This window comes from Mustela lutreola, chromosome 3, assembly GCF_030435805.1.
Source record: "Mustela lutreola isolate mMusLut2 chromosome 3, mMusLut2.pri, whole genome shotgun sequence".
In the NCBI taxonomy this organism is placed as follows: domain Eukaryota; kingdom Metazoa; phylum Chordata; class Mammalia; order Carnivora; family Mustelidae; genus Mustela; species Mustela lutreola.
This window is the reverse complement of record NC_081292.1, coordinates 147,715,614-147,726,937: the sequence shown is the minus strand read 5'-3', so window position 1 is coordinate 147,726,937 and position 11,324 is coordinate 147,715,614. Positions and strand designations below refer to the sequence as shown.

The 11,324-nt window shown below is 38.3% G+C and overlaps 1 protein-coding gene across 2 annotated transcripts in view; it reads left to right on the top strand.

Annotated features, from left to right (window-relative positions):
- Positions 1-637: 637 nt before the first annotated feature.
- Positions 638-11,324, top strand: part of XIRP2 (xin actin binding repeat containing 2) — a 75,055-nt gene continuing 64,368 nt past the window's right edge. For both annotated transcript variants that reach the window (XR_009351901.1, XM_059167120.1), the window contains exon 1: positions 638-819. The gene's annotated coding sequence lies outside the window, so the exon portion shown is untranslated. The remainder of the gene's footprint in view (positions 820-11,324) is intronic.

Here is an 11,324-nt window from a genome sequence, read left to right as displayed (position 1 = left end):
CAGGACATTTAATATTATGACCCCAGGAGCATGTGAGGTGACTTTTTCCCCTGACTGCTCTTCCTCATGTCAAATAATTTTAAGCTAGAATGCCTTCTTAACCCCTTCTTTCCTCGCTTCTTTAACCAGAGCTCGCTCTTTACTTTATAAACACTACAATAATGTTAATCTTTGCATGTGAAGCCTCAAAAAGCAAACATTTCCCATACCTAAGCACATTTTCTAAATAAAAATAATGCTTCCTCTTTCTGAGAATCCAAATTCCACCGGGATACATTAGAACTCTTTCCTACGTGGTTTATCTTCGTATTCTTGACTCTTAAAAGATTGAAGTTTTTCAAAGAGATAGGAGAAATTCAAGGCCTTCAAGCCCTTTTTTTCCTTATCAGTGCTGGTTGTCGTTTAGGCTTCCTTTCGAAGTTGAGCGCTGGCTTGATGGTTAGTTATGGCTTTAGAAGGGGTTTGATTGACTGCACATGTGTTAAGGCCATGCATACATTACTGAGGACACTATGAGGCAGAATGCCCTCAGAGGCACACTTCTGAAAAGAGTGGTTGACTCAGGCCCCACCTATACAGAGCTCAGTTCCTAAAAATAGGTGCCAAGTTGCACCCTTTGGACACAGGGCTAAAATAAATTCAGCCGTCCCATCGACTTGCTTGATAGACCCTTCAGTGGAGCCGGCCTCCACGCCGATTGTTTTCAGGGGACTGGGAAATTTGCTGTACATGAAACCAGGGAGGAAGCTCACCAGTGAAGAACTATAAAGATATATGACATCTTCACTGACTCGGAGTTAGGTCTCACTTTTCCAGAAGGTATGTGTGATGATCGTCATTGAGACATATCTGCTTCCTGGGTGTAACGTGTTCTTACTGATTGCTTGAAATCAGTGAAGACCATAGATCAAATTAAAATTGTTATAAAAGAAAATATCCAATCAGATTTTGTTTTTAAAATCATATTTGGTATTACTTTATATTATGAAATGTAAAGCTTTGTATATTAATCCCTGCGAGATAGTTAGCATGTTTCGTGTTCAGTGTTGAAAAATAATGAACCAGACTCTAAGCTAGAAAGCCATGAGTGAGAATTATACTTCAGCTTATAGCTAAAAGAGAAAACTGAAAAAATTACTGTATCTTCTCTGACCATAAATTAATACAATATACAATGAATATAGTAAAAAAAAAAAAAATACAAGTTGTGTTACTTGGAATTTGGTAAAGGAAAGGAAGAGTTTAAAATATCTTCAGCTGTCGCAACCTGCTCAGAAAAATGTATTGAAAATGATTCTTTCTCCAGCCTCAGTTTGATTTTGTACTTCTTGCCCCAGCCACAGTCTCATCTCCTTTGGGAGTATTACTGGAGTAAGGATTAAAGAATCAGGTTCTTAGATGTTTTGCAGAATTAAGAAAACCACCGCCAGTTGGATCTGCCAGCCCTAATTATAGTAACTACAAACTTAAAGAGAGAAGACTGAGATTTTACTTTAAAGGTATCATGGCCTATATACTGTTTCAAATGGATTTTTTCTGTCTTCGATTGCCTGTGAACACTTTAATTTGATCCTGTTGTGCCTGAAGTGTTTAGATGTTAGAGGCTGAAGTGATTTGGGACAGGCATTATAACAGAATATCTTAAGACACCAACTAAAGCAAGGACACTTTAAGATTACATAATACAGGGTTTAAATATAGCCAGCTGGTGCTGAACTGAAAGATAGTTATTTTTACCAGAGCTCCATTTGGTCACTGACGAGCTGTAGGTTGTTTAAATTATTTTAAAATTTCATGTGCAGAGTACCAAAGGACGAGTAAAATATTTACCTCAGCTACATTCAGAGCCATGAATTTTAATATGAAAGAGCACCTGTTTTGAATTTTGAAGATATTACCATTGAGTGGCAAAATATTGGATCAGAAAGGAGGGAGTTTTGAATTCTATGCTTAAATATTTTCTACTGCTCTGCCTAATCTTTGAATATTTTACCTCCTTACTATTAACATGTAAATGCACAACAAGTCCCATTTTTTGGCAGCATTTTGGATGTCTGCAAATATAGCAAAATGCCAGGTGTTTGGGGAAAAACGTAGTCTGGAATAAATGTTTCTGCTTTCATCCGATGTTGGGCATCTTTAAGATACTGCTTCCCTCCATCTCCTGAAAAATAAAAGTAACATTCTTTAATGATCACAGAGGGTTTTACTTCAAAAGATGCTCATGTAAAAATGTCAACCCAGGCCTCAAGTCTTCGGTGAATACAGAGGAAGAGAGGGTTGGTTGCCTTTCCTTTGGTTTATTTTTGGGTAAAAAGCCCACAGAGTCAATAGATCATTTCCAGTTGTCTACCATTGAGAGCTATCGCTAGTAAGCCAGCTCCCTTGTTCTGTCTCTCAAATTTACCACAACTGAACAACTTATGTACATTAGTATTCTTTCTACTCACTTGGTAAAATATTATTTATGTTGAGGTGATTTGGAGTTGGACTTTCCTTATAATCTTGGTCCTGGAAACTATTGCCTTTCCTCTCTGTTTCTCTCTGTCTTTGCCTCACACAGACACACAATTCTGGACCCCAAAGACCATTTTGTAAGACTTGATTCACAGACGGGAGTTATGTCTAGATTCAGTAATTTATGGAGCAGGGCAGACAAAAAATGGTTGGCAGTGTAATTGCAACATGTTTGATTGAACAATCTATGGGGGACAGAGCCTAATTGACATTACATTGTCCTTTTGATTTGTTTCCCACCTCTTATTTTAAAAGCATTCAAGTTACACTTTGAAATTTAATTAAATTGTAATTTGTTTTTTGTTTGTTAGTTTTGCTTCTGATAGAGACACTTGGTCATTCAAATTACAGGCTCATCCCTTGTGGAATGGCAGGGTAACTTCAGCTTTTCTGATTCAGGAATAACTTTTTTAGAGCATTGATTTATTCCACATAAGTGCATGGTTTTTTGTTTTGTTTTGTTTTGAAGATTTTATTTATTTATTTATTTGACAGAGAGAGATCACAAGTAGGCAGAGAGGCAGGCAGAGAAGGAAGCAGGCTCCCTGCTGAGCAGAGAACCCGATGCGGGACTCGATCCCAGGACCCTGAGATCATGACCTGAGACGAAGGCATCGGCTTAACCCACTGAGCCACCCAGGCACCAGACACCCAAGTGCATGGTTTTTATAGGACTGTGGGATATGTTGCATTTTTTTTTTCCTGACAACAGATGTGTGGTGTTTTCTGGCACTAACCAATTCTCCAATTCTCTGACACCAGTTGGGTATACAACTTAATTCAATTTTCATACTCATTCCCAGAGTTAGAGCAAACAGCACAGATTGTCCCCATTTCAGCCACGAATTCAAGAACAGCCAAATAGAAGAGATGCATAGGGCAAAGCGGGTTGAGGAGAGTGGCACAGAGCCCCCCACACTCTCTCTGGGCTCCATACCTATCAATGTGTTCACCAACCTGGAAGCCTCCCAGACCCTGTTGTTTAGGGTTTCCATAGAGATTTCATTACATAGGATGATTGACAAAATCATTGGCTACTAGTCATTAGATTCAATCTGTAGCCCTTCTCTCCCTTTCCAAGGTGGGAAGTGGGGTTGAATGTTCTAACTCTTTAATCACTAGGTTGTTTTTTCTGACAATCAGCCACCATCCTGAAGCCATTTCTACTCCTCCTTAATGCCCACAAGAGACCAGGAGTCGTGTCATTAACATACCATAGACACTACCCAACAAGAGATTCCAAGAGTTGTAGGAGCTGTGTGCCAGGAGCACATATGTCACATATGTCTGCAAAACCTCTTCTCTGAAATGCTACCTAGGAACTCTAGAGTAAAACTTTCATACTATTTATTTTCCTAATCATTAGAATCCTTCTTTCACAAACATAACTAACCTGGGTATTTTTGATTTGTACAGTATAACTAGTAAAAGCACAAAGGACAATAACAATTTGGCGACAAAAAGAGCAGAGATTTTATTTTCTTAAAAATGATGAAAATCGGCAAATTCAATGAATTATTTGTATCAGTTTAGATACAACAGATGATGGTGTGGCTATATTTAATGAGGTTTTTTTAGCATAAATGGTGGCATAAAAATAATCTACCAGTAAGCAGTGCAGTAGGTAATCCAAATTCTTGGTAGAGTGGCTGGACTTCTTAAAATATCGCCAAGAATAAAAGGAATTTATTACATAGATAACCCAGAAAACCTCAGTGACTATTTGGTATAACGCTTTTAAGTTCTAGATAAGAAAACCGAGGCAAAGGAACATTAACTAGTAACTCTTACTAAGCACAGAGAAATAGAAGCCAACTCTCTTGACTTCTATTTCAATGCTATATGTCATTCTACAAAGATTTATGCCATGACATCAACCCAATCCCATTCTACTCCCATGAGTTACAACACCTTTTTAGGTATACCTTAGTAAAGTCCTTTTTTTTGCAGTAGTAGGCTTTTGATACTTTTCGTTGTGTATGTCCTGTTCTCTTAAAATTATAAAAAATTGTGTGGGGTATCTGGATGGCTCAGTGGGTTAAAACCTCTGCCTTTGGCTCAGATCATGACCTCAGGGTCCTGGGGCCATGCCCTGGAGTTGGGCTCAGCAGGAAACCTGCTTCCTCCTCTCTCTCTGCCTGCCTCTCTGCCTCCTTGTGATCTCTGTCTGTCAAATAAATAAATAAAATCTTTAAAAAAATAGATGAAAAATAGTGGAAAAGGAGACCTGATCCACGTATTCAGTTAAAATGAAAAATATGATGATTGCTTTATTTTTTTTTAATTTTACTAAGCATGTAAGTTTGCTCATCTTCTGTGTTAGATGAGCTTTCCCCATCCCCCACTGTCTTCTCATTGGCACATGCTTTTTCAATACCTTTTCTGGCAGACCTTCAAGTAGATTTGTCTTTTCCATTTTTCTACTTGTATGTAGGATATATCCTGCTGCCTGGTGAACTGAACACTTTAGCTATATCTGACTGTTCAAAAGTAAGTAATTGCCAACTTGCTCTAGGCATACACACGATTTAAAATAAATATAATATGCAAATTTATTTTGGGAAATTTCTCTGTTTGTAAAATATCCAATAGCATCTTCCTAAAGAATCTGAATATATCAGCATGTATATTTCTAAGTGCATTAACTTGGTAGTTACTACCATTGAAAACCTAAAAAAAAAAAAAACATTAATTTTACAAGCAAAGTCCAGCATTATAAATGGTTTCCAAACACATTCTTCATTTACAGTTCAATACATGCGGAATGAATTTAAACTAATGTTTGAATATCATTTACTGGGATGCCTGGGTGGCTCAGTATTCAGGAGTCTGCCTTTGGCTCAGGTCATGAGCCTAGGGTCCTGGGTTCAAGCCCCACATCAGGCCCTTCAGGGAGCCTGGTCCTCCCTCTCCCTCTGCCTGCCACTCCTTCTGTTTCTGCTTTTTCTCTCTGTGTCAAATAAATAAATAAATAGAATCTGAATATCATTTACTTTAAAATTTTTTAACTCATAGGAACTTAACTGCATTGAAATAAAATGTGGGTACAATTTACATTATAAAGAGACTGGGTTTTTTAACTATATAAATTTTGATATGTAGAATCACATTTCCCTGTTGAATTGCATTTAACTTCATGGGTGCTTTATCACTATCTCTGTTGCTGATGATAATTTTGTTTGTCTTTACGTAGTCAATACTGTCATAATAATTTAGCTTTACCTTATCTAACCAGTAAGCCTTTCTGTCAAATAATTTGTGGTTCATAGGTAACATAGTAAATGAGTGCTCCAGGGAAACAATGAGAAATCTTTTCATAAAACTAGGGGTCACCTTTTTTTTTTTTAAAGATTTTATTTATTTTTTTGACAGAGAGAGATCACAAACAGGCAGAGAGGCAGGCAGAGAGAGAGGAGGAAGCAGGCTCCCTGCTGAGCAGAGAGGCCGACGTGGGGCTCGATCCCAGGACCCTGGGATCATGACCTGAGCCGAAGGCAGCGGCTTAACCCACTGAGCCACCCAGGCGCCCCAAGGGGTCACCTTTTTTTTTTTTTTTTTTAAAGATTTTATTTATTTATTTGTCAGAGAGAGAGCACGAGCGAGAGCAAGCACAGGCAGGCAGAGTGGAAGGCAGAGTCAGAGGGAGAAGCAGGCTCCCTGCGGAGCAAGGAGCCCGATGTGGGACTCGATCCCAGGACGCTGGGATCATGACCTGAGCCGAAGGCAGCTGCTTAACCAACTGAGCCACCCAGGCGTCCCAAGGGGTCACCTTTTAATGTACCTGTTTTATAAGTTAGAATTTTTGACGTCCACACAAGGGATTTATTGCTAAATTGGAATATTTCTGGGAAAGAGACAAGAATAAAGTGAGTTAGTTCACATTATTAAAGGTTGTCAACTCCAGCTAAGAGTGCCATTTAAAATTCACTGGGCCTTCTTCTGTTGGATCCCAAGCCATTTTCCTGAGTGCTATATAGAGTGGAAGTCGGCTGTTTCACTACCAGGGGTGATGCCCGGCAGCAGTTTTCCTTTGGAACACAGGGGCTAGAGCTGGGGATACCAGTGGAAGAGCAATGGATGGCAAGCAGCAGCTTGCTCAGTTCCTTCTGTCCTCTGGCCCATCCCGGGATGCTCAGAGAGCAGAACCTTATCACCGCCCTGACTTCTTCAGTAGAAACTATGCTAACTCCCTGAGTCCCAGAAGATGAAAAACCATGTATTCTTAGGAACGTAACTGTATTAGTCCATATCTGCTTCAGGTCCTGACTCATCCTGGAATGGGAATAATTTCAGGATTCAACACTCATGTGTCATCCAGAGCCTGACAACAGCCCCACCTTTTACACTGTAAAATATCAGAGAAGTGAAATTGAAAAGAAAGGCATCTGTTTGTCTTTAAGCTACAGACTCTTCTTTTCCTGAAAAGATCTAGTCTAACTATTGCAGTTATTGACTAAAAACTACTGTTTATAGTTTCTAATATTCCATCCTTTAAATAGCAGCTGTAAAATACCGCACACTTCAATGCTCACCTCTTTCACTTACCTCACCACTTCAACCCGCTGGTCCCAGCTTCTTGACTATGTCATTATATTATGTTATTACCATTTCTTCCCATCATGTTCCATTATGCTCATATATCTATGTGTATACATACACATATATATGTATGTGTATATTCTTTTCTGTAAAGAATGGTGTTATGCCTCTGTATTGTTTTCCATTTCTTTTACATTCTTGAAGTGCATCTGCATGTTCAGTTAAAGAAGAGTAATCTTCAGACCAAAGCCAATAACCACAATATAATCCAGAATGACATTTCTTTTTACTCTTAGCAGAACATTGTGTGGAGAATGTGACACAAAATTTTGTAACCATTTATATTGAGAAAGTGCCAAATGACATTTTTACAATAACAACAACAGCAGCAATAATAATAATAAACATAAACGTTTTCTTTGGGATTATTCTCCCTTGGATAGACTTATTTTAAAATTTCCTGGAGCTGATGTATAAAATTTCACTATCGATATCATCTTTACATTTTAATCATCTGAATAGTTCTTGAAATCAGAAAGATTTCTTAAATGATGTAACATGTTCTCCCATCTTGTCTTTCCTCTTCCTTCTTTTTTATCTCATTTCTATTAAATACCTCTGAAATATATTCCTTAACCTTGAGACTGAAATTATCCTTAATGTATATGCAGTGTCCTCAGTTTATCAGAATCACAAAACACCATCTGTTAGGGCCAGAAGAGGTTCCAAGTGAATTCCAGATAACACTTTATTGGTTTGGAACCAAACTGCCTGGGTTTGAATTTGACTCCTACACTTACCAACTGAATGACTTCAGGCAAATTATTTAATACCTCTGTGTCTATTTCCTCATCCGATAATGGAGATACTGTTAATATCTATTTCATAATGTTGTTTGGAGGATTAAATAAATTCATAGTTGTAAAATGACTTAAACAATAATCCTGGTACATAGTGTTGTATAAGCTTTTGCTATTATTGCCGTTATTATTATTAATATATGAGGCCTTACAACATAATAATCATTATCTCTTTCTCAGAGAACAAGATAAGAAAATAAAGTACCAAGTTTTCCTAGACACTGACCATTCAAAAAAACTACCACACTAAAAACTGTTGAAGAGAGAAAATCAGCTTCCTGATTTAATAAGACTTTCTGTTGTTAAAGGCATCCTTACCTTGCAGAGATGCACTTTTCAGCTCAAATTAAATTTCTGTCCTCTCCAGAGTTGTAGAAAGCTATTAAGTGCTCTCTTTCTATTATAATAATTTCAACACTTGAAACTAATAACCTTCCTGTTATTCTCGATGTCAACATCACATTACTTCAAGGAATCAAACTCTTCAACTACCCTCAAACCTAATGACTCTGTTTTCTTTCTGATGGAGCTGCTCCCAGCCACTTATTGGACCTTGTCATTACTTTGACTTAGTTCTTGGACTCTTGACATATAGACCACAGTTTTCTTTATTTTCTACTAAACCTGATCTTGGCCCTCAGCAACACATTCTGCCCATCAGCTTCTCTGCTTTTATTTGCCTCATTGCTCTGCATCTTGGGTCCCCTTGCAGTGTCTGAGTGAAGATGGAAGAACACTCATTCAGGAGGGAGGCACAGAAAGATGGGGCTGTAGGGAATCTGATCAGCAAAGGGAATCTGATCAGCAAAGGCAAAGAAGAATCCAATAACTGAAAAGAAAGCAAAAAATTGGGACTCCTGGGTGGCTCGGTCGGTTAAGCATCCAACTCTTGATTTCAGCTCAGGTCATGATCTCAGGGTCGTGCAATGGAGCCCTCACCATCAGGCTCCCCACTCAGCAAGGTTAACCTCTCTCCTTCTGCCCCTTTCACTCGTGCACACATCGACTCTCTCAAATAAATAAACAAATCTTTAAAAAAAAATAAAAGCAAGAGATCATGAGCCAATGAAAGGTGCAATGCATCATATTTGGGGGATACAGATAAACTATAAACAGGAAAATAAATGCCAAGGTCAGAAATAAGGAGGACTAGAAATAAAATAGTATTAGAGCCTGTGATAGACCCAGGTATGCTTTTCAAACTAAGACCAAGAACAATTCAGGAGTACTGGAGGCCTGAAGTTAAGGGACCCTGTATCCAGGCTTCAGGGATGGGTATAATAGTTTAAGGGAACCATACTAGACCTAATGCCCACTCAGCCACGACCCCACTGTCAGCTACAACAGTACAACTTCCACTGACACCTCCCCCTGTTTCATTTGTCCCTATGTTCTTGAGCTAAATTTACCTCAACAAAAACCAATTCAACATTTTCCCCTAATGTATGATCTTTGCTTCCATTCAAATATATATATATAATACATATATTATATACACATATATTTTATATGTATATATATTATATATGTTATATATGTTTTATATATATTATATACACTCCTTATCACATTCAACATTACTCCTGACAATCCTAGATGTTGTCTATTCTAATTTACAACTGGAAAATTTGAGAATGGAAACAAGTTCGTGGGTAATACTTTAAAAAAAAAAAAGTCCATGTTGAATTTTGAAATGTTTGGCAGTGTACAATCAGGGCTTAAATAGTCACCAGAGATAGACACTGGGTATAATATAGATGAAGCCAAGAGCTGATAGTGTGTGTGTGATAAGACAAAAACAGAAGACTAGGGATGGAGCCCAGGAGATTATACATGGTTGGGTGTCAGAGAATTTTTCAGGAGACTCGTCATGATACATGAGTGTTATTTGTATCTGGTCTAAGCTACTCACCAACTCCATAATCAGGTTTGAGATTTTTTATAAAGAACAATGCAAAGAGTGCTGCAAAGCGTCAGCATTTTTAATTCCTCCTTCTGAGATACTTTCTGTAATGGCAAGTGTCAGGCTTGGTCAGGTTTAAGACATTTTCCTCAGGCCCTGCACTGCTGGTGAATGAGACCTAGGGCTTTCTGTCACATCTGCTTTCCTTGGCAAGCTTCCAACTCGGAAGTGCACTGGGACACCCTGAAAACTTTCTGAGGCCCTCCTCCTAGCTCTCACAAAACAAATGGGATACTACTTGTGATTAGATGGTCCTCCAAGGAAAAATGCGTGTATGTCAGTGTTTGCATTGTCTGCCTATACTCCTGTGCTTGGCCCACTGGACTCGGGAGGCTAGTATTTTCTTCTGGACCAAACTGTAATGGAGACATGAATGTATCTGGAATTTTTTTAGCTATAATATTTTTCTAATTGCTTTCTGAAGATATGTAATAACAGGAGAATTTCTGGCAGAGATTTAATTTGGCAGAAAGCCCAAAGTTGACTGGTTTCACTTTTCAAGCAAACATTTTTGTGTGGTTCTAATTTTCACTTGCTCATGTGGTATCCTGTGGAGCATTTTTGGTGATGAGCTGGATTTCATTGTGGGAGACTCACAGGTTCACAGGCAAGAAGTTTATTTTTGCTCCCTCCGAGAAGCTCTAATCCCAATTTTCACATCTCCGGGCTGCTTAAACAACTTCTGTTGCAGAATTTGGAATTTGTTTTCTACCCTTTAAAAAGAAGTAGGAGAGAGAAAGTAACAAAATCTGTCAACAGGAACCATCAAAAGATGGGTCTTGGATCTTGCACTATTATTTCTAGACAAATTCATTTGATAAATGCTTCATGGTCATCCACTGTGTATCAGCCATGATGTCAAATGTTAAGGAACTATGAAGTTGGCTGTCTGACTCTCAACTGTCCATCTAGAATTTTAGTTTTAGATGACAATAAAAATTTAATAACTGCTTCAGCAAAAATGTTAGGAAAGGCTCTGCCTCTCATTGTTGGGGAAAGCACAAGCATATCATTCTTAGACATGCTTTATATTCTTCCTACTCTCAAATGAGAGCGCATGAGGAGCTTTGGGGAGCACTCAGTGATGACCATCCTTCCATATGCACAATGTATGTGTTGCCATTTTGTAAACTGATGAAGCTAAGAGATTCTTTGACTGAAATCATGGTAGATATGGTTAAGCAAACAAACTTAAGAGATGGAAACTGATGCTGAGCTCTTGGCTAGTGGCTGATAACCTGCAATTGTCTTTCTGTGTCTAAAATTTTAAAAATAATATCTGAAGACAAAGAGATGCTTAACATTACATCTGAGTTCTTCCCTTTCAGGTGAGTTGTCCTGATACTGTAGCAGGCTACACTAAGTTGAAATGCATTGTCCCTCTGCCCATGGCTTTTGATACCTAAAATGAAGAGTCTAGGGAAGTGATTCTATTTTAAAGCTTC